Source organism: Berghia stephanieae, chromosome 12 (assembly GCF_034508935.2).
Source record: "Berghia stephanieae isolate SIO BIC M18660-M18661 chromosome 12, UCSD_Bste_1.3, whole genome shotgun sequence".
NCBI classification, from domain to species: Eukaryota; Metazoa; Mollusca; class Gastropoda; order Nudibranchia; family Aeolidiidae; genus Berghia; species Berghia stephanieae.
The window spans coordinates 17,972,695-17,984,217 of record NC_088371.1 but is presented as its reverse complement, the minus strand read 5'-3'; the positions used below and the strand labels follow the sequence as shown (position 1 = coordinate 17,984,217).

The window sequence follows — 11,523 nt, the reverse complement described above, 5'->3', positions numbered from 1 at the left end:
AGAGATTGCGGGAGGAAAGACACACACATACACACACACACACATTGAGAGAGAGAGAGAGAGAGAGAGAGAGAGAGAGAGAGAGAGAGAGAGAGAGAGAGAGAGAGGGTATATATGTGTGTGCTGGGGCGAGGAAGGAGTGGTAATGTATGTGTGTATGAAGGGGGTAGGGGTGGGGGCGTGAGGCAAGAATAGTATGATGCTTATCTTGTTATGTATCATATTTTTGTGATTGTCTGACTTACAGGAAAATATAAACATGTGTGTGTGTGTGTGTGTGTGTGTGAGAGAGAGAGAGAGAGAGAGAGAGGGAGAGAGAGAGAGAGAGAGAGAGGGGGGGGGGCGGGGAGAGCTTTCATTTCGGATAAAGGGGGAGGGGCATGAAAATAGTGAGATAATAATATGCACTTTTATGTGATTGTGCGGCTATGTGGCCTTATGGTTATGACACTCGCTTTCGGATCGTAAGGTCCTGGGTTCGAGCCTCGCTCAGCACATAGTTGAGTCCTTGGAAAAGGCTCTTTACTCACATTCACTCACTGTGCTCAGTTGTAAAATGAGTACCAGGCGAGGCCGTTAACAGCGTTGTTCTGTTCGGAACCCCCCCCCCCCCCCTGTAATATCGCCTAACACGCGTCATGTCTGGCGGTCCTACATGTTAAGAGTTGCTGTTGACCTGGGACCCCTTGTAAAGCGCTTTGAGATTTCGAATGGATATTGCGCTATATAAAAACTCATTTTTATGAGAGAAGTATGTAGTTACTACTTACACGTTGAATGTGTGTGTGTGTGTGTGTGTGTGTGTGAGAGAGAGAGAGAGAGAGAGAGAGAGAGAGAGAGAGAGAGAGAGAGAGAGAGAGAGAGAGAGAGAGGTATTATATGGTATGTGTTTTAATCATCTGTAATGAATGCCTTATCCATGAATTCGTGTGTATATTCGTTCCGACTCAGGGTCGGGCCATCTCTCCCTCCTACGACTAACCACTATACGCTCTACCCTCAAACGAAAAACATCCCCACCCCCAGCCGAGAGACGAAATTTTTACACGCTTTCCAAACACACAATGTACAACACTCAACACACACACACATACACACACACACATACATTGTGATAATCGAGTGTGTCAGCTCAGTTCTCTGTTGATTGTTCGACTGTACAAGAGTGTGGCGGTGTTACAAGTACATAGTGGGCTAATATAACTATAAAAACAACAATAATAATTTATGTTGGATTATTATCCGGATAATTTTGCTACACAGGAGCTTGAGTTTAAGTGTAGGACAAAATTCTTGTAGGAGTAACAACGGCCGTCGCAGCCTCACCCACCCACCACCACTCCGACTCCCCTCCATCCTCACTCCACATCGACTCACCAACAACAACCACGGAGGAAGTTGGCACAAGTGGTTAGTTTTTTTTTTCATTTTTACTTTCTATTTTATAAATAACTAGATATAATATTTATTAGTTTCTAGTGTTAGAAGAATCTGCTTTTGTAAAATTCATAAAAACTTTTTTACTTAGAAACACTCTTCTACTTCTACTTCTATAGATTAAGGCCTAGATAGATTTAGGTATTTAATTATCTTTTCTACTTTCATTATGTGGTAAACAAGTTTGTTTAGAAGTGCACTTAGGGTAACAAGTGATGGATTACAGAAAACAAACTAAACAAAAATAAGCAACGAAGCTCACAAACAAACAAGAAACAAACAGCAACATAATTGAAAACTTATCATTATCTAAGAACTTTTCATGAACAACAGACTTGGACTTAAGGCATAATTAAAGTTAAAGTGAGAAGGTGAGTTTTCTTAAATTTAAATTCTCTCTGCACATTTAGATCTAGATTCTTATAATGATTATTTGTTTACAATTAAAACATTGATTTGATTTTTGATACAGAAGCGCTTCATTCCATCATTTTAACTAAGAATACTAAAATGATAATCCCGGGTTCAGGTTTGCATTTAGTCGGGTATTTTATGTTTAGGTTTACTGGGTGTTTAAGAGGCTGGCGGAAAGCACTATGCGATAGACGGAAAGACACGCTTCTGTTTGTCTCCTTTATCCTAAATCTGAAACAGGATGGGCGCGGGGGGGGGGGGGGGGGGGGGGGGGGGGGGGGCGTCCACTTCCTGGGCCTCATAGTACCTAATATTCTAGTTGGCCATGGCCTCATGCAGTATCTTCTGGTTGCGTTGGTCTAGTGACATGACTGGTTACTACTTTAAGACTTTGCGGTATTGATGCTATTCATTAAGGTATTATACTCATATTTTCTGTCCGCCGGATCAATCGTACTGACTCACAAAACTAATCGTAAACGTTTATTATCTGCTGCAGTGACTTTAGTGAGAACTATAATCACTCAACTATAAGTAGAAGTGAAATATCTGTTCAATGTTATAGTTATTATATAACGTTATAACACGTATAGCTAAATGACAAACTGCCATATTTATTGACAATAAATATGTATTATTATTATTATTATTATTATTATTATTATTATTATTATTATTATTTATTATTATTATGATTATTATCATTATTATTATTGTTATTATTATTATTGTTATTATTATTATATATTATTATTATTATTATTATTATTATTATTATTATTATAATTATTATTATTATTATTATTATTATTATTATTATTAATACATTCTATAACTATAACACCCCCACCCCCAAAGTAAATAGATCAATAATTAGAAAATAAAAGACATCAAGCAAACCATCAATCAAACACACACACACAAACACACACACACACACACACACACTTAACTGGTACAAAGGCAATACGTTTAAAGTCTTAAGTTGCTCAGAGAAACTAAACAAGCGATAAAGATATGGGGAATTGAATGGTGAGGAGCGACGTAATAATGATAATAATAATGATAATAATAATAATAATAATAATAATAATAATAATAATAATAATAATAATAATAATATAATATAAATAATATTAATAATATTAATAATAATAATAATAATAATAATGAATAATATATATAATATAATAATAATAATAATAATAATAATAATAATAATAATAATATTATTATAAATGATAATAAAATAATAATAATAATAATATAATAATAATAATAATAATAATAATAATAATAAATAATAATAATAATATATATATATTATATATTATTTATAATACTTATAATCAAAATATATAATAATAATAATGATAATAATAATAATAATAATAATAATAATAATAATAATAATAATAATAATAATAATAATATATGTGTTCACAAAGGAGTATTATCCATAGCAGTGCGACTTTGTGGTCTTGTGGTATGGACACTCGCTTGGGCCGCTATATGTCCCAGGTTCGAGTCCCGTTCAGGGAGGCACAAAGTTGAGTCCTTGGAAAAGGCTCTTCACTCACATTCTCTCACCGCACTCAGGTAAAATGAGTATCTAGTCGTATCTATCTCTGTCGAAAAAAAAAAGGTGGAGCCACGAGAGAGAGAGAGAGAGAGGGGGGGGGGGGGGGGGGTCAACTGTCGGCTGTTTTTTCCCCCCACGGCACGTATGTAACCCCCCCCCCCCCCCTTATCCCCTCCATTTAGCTTAATTTATTTACCCTGGAGTTTTACCATGTCACTTCACTAGATGAGGGTCACTGCCGAGAGGGAAACCACGAATATTTTTTTTTCTTAAAAAATCTTCACAACACCCTCTTCCCTGTCTGACGTGCATATAACACGCGACCCACCGTCTCAAAACTGTACCTATTGAGCCGGAGTAAACCTTATCCTTATTTTAAAAATAAGATTTAAGCTTAACATATACCTAAACATCTACCATTTGAGTTAAAATCCAATGGACTTCTTATAAAGCCAAGACCGGCGGCGGACCAGAAAGATTGGTTGACTTTAAGCAGGGTTGACCATAAGACCGTTATCAATGGAATATACTTGGATAAAGAACAGAAAACTTGGGGACAACAAGACGTCTTGACTTTAAGCAGAAATTCACTTTAACAATGTTGACTTTAAGCGGATCCCACTAGAAGTGTGTGTGTGTGTGTGTGGGGGGGGGGGGGGGGGGGGGGGGGGGGCTCAGTTGGTAGAGCACCCGTTTGAGTTAAATCTAATGGAATTTTTGACTTTAGGTAAGCAAGCACCTTGTAAATCATCTCTCTCTCTCTCTCTCTCTTACGTACTATTATTTTTTTCATTTTTAACATATGAATTGTAAACATTTGAGTGTATACCTCTTGGTGGGATCTTGTGCTGGTGTCTGGGTGAGACTTGTAGTTGATCTCAAACTAGGTACACTGATAGTATGCCCTTGGAATCTACATCTGTTCCCTATTAGAGCCATTCCCCTTTGTTTTTCCTCAAGTCGTTATCAATGGAACATACTTGGATAAAGAGCAGTAAACTTGTGGCCAACAAGACGTCTTGACTTTAAGCAGAAATTCACTTTAACAATGTTTATTTTAAGCGGATTCCACCAGAAATTGGGGGGGGGGGGGGGGGGGGGGGGGGGGTCCGATAGCTCGTTTGGTAGAGCACTCGCTGCTTCACACGCAAAGGGACCGAGATCGATCCTGGGTGCAGTCGAGATTTTTTTCTTCTGATCCTCCTGTCTACCCAGCAGGGAATGGGTAGCTAGCTGGGCTTGTTAGATATGGTGGAAAGTACTTTGCTATAGACTAGCGTCCTATCCAAAAGGTAGCAAGCAATTGCTATTCTCCGTTTCACGCTATAGAAACCGGGATAAATTCCGACTCCAAGGGCCTAATGGCTCTAAAGGACTACTAGAAATACCTTCATGAAGAAGGATGACTGTACTGTTAAAACTTTTAAAAGCCCAATGCATATAAATTTCACTCATTCTGATCTTTTAGGCCTTTAATAAACTCGATTTTGGTCATCTAGGATATTCTAACATCAGATTGTCGCGGTGGGGTACATATTATTTGATAACAGAAACAAGCTGGTTCCAATCTCATTGGAAGGGTAGTAAAACCACTCTTCCGGAGGACTGGATACATAGCTTATGATATAATTGATCTTCTGGTTTCAGAATGCACACTGGTCGTCTCCCATAGTGGGCAGGGAGGTACATACTGTGTCTTCTATCCCCTTATATCTGTTTTCCAACATGCTTTCTGTCTTTGTCTTGGAATGAGATTACTTGCTTTTGTCCTGGCCCTGGCCGGTGTCCTAGCTGGGAGAGAAACTGTCAAATGCATAGTTGTTGTTTTGGGAGATGCTAATTTTTTCCTTGTAAATCATCTCTCTGTTATGTATTATTATATTTGTTATTTTGAGTGTATAATGTAAGCATTTGAGTGTATTCCTCTTTGTTGGATTTTGTGCTTGTGTCCGGATGAGACTTATAGGTGATCTCAAACTAAGTACATTGGTGGTATGCTCTTGGAATCTACATCTGATCCCTATTTGTTCCCAGTTCCCCTATGTCTTACTTTTTCTTGGGTGCTTTAATTGTAATTCTAGAACTTTTTACTATCCCATTTTCTTCCTTTTTACTGGCGCTGATCTAACCTTAATGTGTTGCAAACGCCGTAAAACCCTTAAAACCATAAAAACATAAACATACTGGTCGTCAATAGAGTAGATCGTCCATCCTCCGTCTTTTACGCTCCGTAATCCTACTAATAATCTGCCTCTATACACCCTGCTGCTAAAATAGTTACGTCACACTATGATTCAATACGTATTTGTCTTTATTAGTCATCCGAAGAGCTGATTACATTCATATAACACTTCCAAAGATTTTGGAATCGGAAAACTAGATGTGACGTCACTACTTTTCTACTCTATTAAGGACTTGATTTGATAGTTAGTAATGTGACAGACAATATTTTGTATTTCACTTTAACAATTATAACAATTTAGACCATAACTATTTAGTTTATCAAACCTGCAAATAAGAACATCTCCCCCCCCCCCCCACCCCTTTCAGTAATTTAAATTGTAACATTTTCAAGGTATGTGACGTCACTACTTTTCTGCCCTATAAGGGACTTGATTTGAAAGTTACTAATGCGACAGACAATATTGTTTTGTATTTCACTTTCATAATTATTACAACCATTTAGAACATAACTATTTAGTTTATCAAACCTGCAAATGAGAACATCTCCCCCCCCCCACCCCTTTCAGTAATTTAAATTGTAACATTTTCAAGGTATGTGACGTCACTACTTTTCTGCCCTATTAGGGACTTGATTTGATAGTTACTAATGCGACAGACAATATTGTTTTGTATTTTTTTTTTCATAATTATTACAACAATTTAGAACATAACTATTTAGTTTATCAAACCTGCAAATAAGAACATCTCCCCCCCCCCCCTTTCAGTAATTTAAATTGTAACATTTTCAAGGTATGTGACGTCACTACTTTTCTGCCCTATTAGTGACTTGATTTGATAGTTAGTAATGTGACAGATAATATTTTGCATTCCACTTTCATAATTAAAACCTTTTAGACCATAACTATAGTTTAGTTTATCAAACCTGCAAATAGAAACATCTCTCCCCTCCCCCCCCCCCTCCCCCTTTTTGTAAATTGTAACATTTTCAAGGTATTCCACGCGGCGGTGATTCTGTTTCAGGCTAGACTGACGTGCCCATAATATCATTTGCAGGTTTGATAACTGAGTGCAATTTCATGGATTTGTTTTAAGGTTGTTGTAATAGACACTAATAATAGACAACTTTGGTTTGAGATTTTTTCCATTACAACAATGAGCCCATAATTTGGGTTATCAGACCTGTAAAAAAGTACATATCGGGCTAGACTCACGGATATACTGCTTCTGACGATGATGATGATGATGGTTATTATTATTATTATTATTATTATTATTATTATTATTATTATTATTATTTTATTATTATTATTATTATTATTATTATTATTATTATTATTATTATGATTCTTATGATGATGATGATGATGATGATGATGATGATGATGATGATGATTATTATTATTATTATTATTATTATTATTATTATTATTATTATTATTATTATTATTATTATTATTATTATTATTTTACTTTAGCTCTCCGTTTAAACTAGCCCATGTTGCCTTACTAACTTCGCCTTGCTCTAACCTTTTGATGCATAGAAGGCAATGTCGGAATTAATTTGGTAATCGAAGCTTGTTAGATGTATTTAGTGATTCTTACCATTATTGAAACCGCAAAACCCTTGACAGGGCTGATGGTTTAAATTTCTATTCGGTAACAGTACAAGTCGCCTGTTAGGCGCCCTTTTAAATTTGTAGCACACTTGCAATATAAGTCACGGTAGGCGTTCCGAAAGCTCCTACATCCCCAGTATTCTTGTTTTTATAATGTTCTAGTAGGGGGTTTGGGAGGGGGGAAACTTTTTTTTTTTTTTTTAAGTCTCCCCCATCCCAAACCCCCTACTAGAACATTATAAAAAAGTTTCCCCCCTCCCAAACCCCCTACTAGAACAAGAATACTGGGGATGTAGGAGCTTTCGGAAGGCCTCCCTAAGTCACTGTATTGTGGCTCGATGGCTTTGCTACGGTGTCTCGTATTTTCACAAACGTCAAGCAACATCATGCGTGGTCAGTGGCTGCATGGGTGACTGATGTTGGAAAATTCTGGTCCCGATGTTGTGTCATTGGGTAAGACACTTAATACACATTACCCCCCCCCCCCCCTGAACTCGGGTGTGAATGAGTATCTTGCTATATACATTGACGAATATTATAAGAGTGTTAGTACAAGTGGGTTGACGTACACCAGGCGACAGGTATTGTATGAAGAAATGGAAATATGATTCCATATATTATTATTATAGCCTGCTTGGGGAATAAATGAGATATGTCTTGTGAAGCGCATCGAGCATGCTATATCCGTGGACATGCGCTGTATAAATGTTAATGTTTATTTTATTAAATTATGTTCTCATCCGTGTGGACTTCGATTATTTTTAACTGTCACTACGAGTATGTCAGAACGAAGCTCTCTTCTTAAAAACGTGTGTTAAAATTATAAATTATTTAAAAAAAATAAAATGATAATAATACAAGAGGAATGATAAAAATGATAGTTTAAAAAATCCATCGACGTGTGTTTTGTTCATGCTGTTGTTCTCGTGTTATTTTCTGTTTCAAGTATGTCCCCGACCAACCCAGCCCCTACCTTTCCTGGCCATCCGAACACATTCGACCTCGAACACCCCCCCCCCCCCGCCCTTCCTCAAAGCATTGCCCTCCCCCCTCCCCCCCCCCCTTTCCCCCTCTAACCACCACCTACCCCCTTCGCCTTTTGTCCTGACCCGGGAACGACCAGGTTTGTGATATCATGTGTAGCTACTAGGTCTAGCCGCAGATCTGTGGGTCGAGCTGGCGAGACCGAGGGGGGGGGGGGGATGAGGAATGGGTAGGTGGAAAGGAGGGGGGGGGGGGGGGGCGTTTGAAATGTGTGTCTGTCAATGTGTGTGTGTATGGGGAGGGGGGGGGGGCTGTGTCGATGTGTGTGTGTGTGTGTATTTGTGTGTTTTTGTAAATGTGGGCGGGTGGGCGGTTTTGTGTGTGTGTGTGTGTTGGTGCCAATGTGTTTGCATGAGAACGAAAGAGAGAGAGAGAGAGAGAGAGAGAGAGAGAGAGAGAGAGAGAGAGAGAGAGAGAGAGAGAGAGAGAGAGAGAGAGAGAGAGAGAGAGAACAATTTGGTAAAAAAAACAACACCCCAAAACAACAACAAAAGCACACACACACAAACAAAACAACCGACATCATATGTTTTTTTGTTGTAAAATGCTAACATAATCATGGTGTTAGCTTGTTGGAAAGTTGGGGAAGAGGAGATGGCGACTAGAGAAAGCTTTTTTGTCATTGTATAGGTTCAATGAGAAGAGATTTTTATTAGTTTTTAAATAGAGGGAGGGTGAATGAAGATTTTGTGTTTGTTTTGATTTTACTACTACTACTACTACTACTACTACTACTACTACTACTACTACTACTACTACTACTACTACTACTACTACTATACTACTACTACTACTAACTACTACTACTTACTACTAACACTACATACTATACTATACTACTATACTATAACACTATTTAAGAATATGAATATTTTCTTTATCTTATGTTATTATTTCCTTTCAATCAATTTAAATTACAACTTAGGCAAAAGAAATAAAGATGTATTGATTTGTGTTGCTTTATATATATATATATATATATTTATGAGTGTTGGTGGGTACTCGTAGGTACACGAAAGTGCTCGATAATGATGGTTAGAGCTAATATAGAATGCAAATTGTCCCTCACATTTTTTGTGGCCGAGACGATTCGTTTCTGAAACGAATCGTCTCGGCCACAAAAAATGTGAGTGACAATTTGCATTATATATATATATATATATATATATATATATATATATATATATATATATATATATATATATATATGTGTGTGTGTGTGTGTGTGTGTGTGTGTGTGTGTGGTGTGCGTGTGCGCGCGGGGGGGGGGGGGGGTTATCATCTATTGGTAGATGATAATGGTGTGGGCAATTGTTTTTGTTTGTATCGTGTTGAAATTTTGACATAAAAGTCTACGTAAGATCGGAAGGTCCTGGGTTCGAGTCCCATTCTGAGCGGCGCATAGTCCTAGGAAAAGGCTTTTTATTATCTTACCGTACTGTAATATCGCCTATCAGGCGTCATGTCTCGTCCTATATGTTGTGTTGCTGTTGGACAGGGGCCCGTTATAAAGCGATTTGGGCACGTTGGATATTGCGCTATTTAAAAGCTTATTTTTTTTATACGTACTTAAAACGTTTACATGGAACCATTAGATAGAACGAAGTTGACGTTACTCAGGTCTTTGTTATTGTTTTGAGCCAGCCATTTTCATGAGTAATCACTAAAAATCATATGACATTTTAGGTAGCTCAAAGTTTAATGTATTAGTACGTTGTATTCGACTGGCGGATGTTATGATTTATTTTTAAAACAAAACGCATAGTATCAATATAAACCCTCGGGAGGCCTTCCGAAAGCTTCTACATCCCCAGTATTCTTGTTCTAGTGGGGGGGTTTGGAAGGTGGGAGACCTTTTATTAATCCAAAAAAAAAATAAGCCCCCCCCCCCCTCCCAAACCCCCTAGCAGAACATTATTAAAAAAACAAGAATACTGGGGATGTAGGAGTTTTCGGAAGGCCTCCCAAACCCTCTCCCCAACCAAAAAAAAAAAAAAAGAAAAGAAACCGCTGTTTGACTGTTTATTTGACAAAATTATGAGATCGTACGTCTAATCAAATATTAAAGTGTTAAAAACAACCAATGGATGTTATCAAGTTTTAAAACTTTTGCTTTAAGTCTGATTTTAGAGGAAGGGATTTCACCCCCCCCCCCCCCCCCCCCCCCGCGCGCGCACCTCACCTATTAGACACAAACTCCCTCATACCGTATGGCTACGCTCATACAGACTTACACACACGCTCGCGCACATACACACAGGGACACACACACCACTACGCCCCCTTTTTAACCACATAACAGCAAACCAATTTACACACCAGGCAGGCGGTCTTCCCCAGTGTGTTTGTCGGTATCCGCCCACCCTTTAAAGTTACACGAATTGTGACCCCACCCACCTTCTCTGATTTACTATAGATAGAACGAAGTTGACGTCACTCGGGTCTTTGTTATTGCTTTTTGCCATCCACATTTACGAGTAATTCATTCTCACTAAATTGTATTAACCTGACTATAAACGATCATTGTTACACAAAGTTTTGTGTGTTTGTACGTATATTTCCGTATGGCAATGTTGTGAGCTCATTAGCCAAGGGCATACTATCTATAGATAGAATGAAGTTGACGTCACTTGGGTCTTTGTTGTTTTTTGCCATCCGCGTTTATGAGTAATGATCACTAAACTGTATAGATAGTATGCGCTTGGCTTAGAAGCTCACAACATTGCCATCCGGAAGTATATGACGGACCAACACACAAAACTCTGTGTAACCATAAACTTTTATAGTCCGGATAATACAATGTGAGAATTACTTATAAATGTGGATGGCAAAAAACAATAACAAAGACCCGAGTGACGTCATCTTTATTCTATCTATTAACCAGACTATAAACGTTCATGATTACACACAGTTTTGTGTGTTGTTCCGTTATACTTCCGGATGGCAATGTTGTGAATCTCTTAGCCAAGCGCATACTATCTATTATTATTATCTATCGAGAAGAAGAAGAAGAAGAAGAAGAAGAAGAAGAAGAAGAAGAAGAAGAAGAAGAAGAAGAAGAAGAAGAAGAAGAAGAAGAAGAAGAAGAAGAAGAAGAAGAAGAAGAGGAGGAGGAGGAGGAGGAGGAGGAGGAGGAGGAGGAGAAAAATAAAGATAAAAAAAGGGGAGGGCGGGGGGGGGGGGGGGGGGGGGGGTTACAACGATAGTAAATGAAGATCGCCCTTTTTAATGTTTTCGGTAGGTGTA

The 11,523-nt window shown here is 37.9% G+C and overlaps 1 protein-coding gene across 1 annotated transcript in view; it reads left to right on the top strand.

Moving 5' to 3' along the window:
• The first annotated feature begins 1,073 nt into the window (after positions 1–1,073).
• Positions 1,074–11,523, top strand: part of LOC144957456 (uncharacterized) — a 44,175-nt gene continuing 33,725 nt past the window's right edge. The window contains exon 1 of the mRNA XM_078888731.1: positions 1,074–1,410. The gene's annotated coding sequence lies outside the window, so the exon portion shown is untranslated. The remainder of the gene's footprint in view (positions 1,411–11,523) is intronic.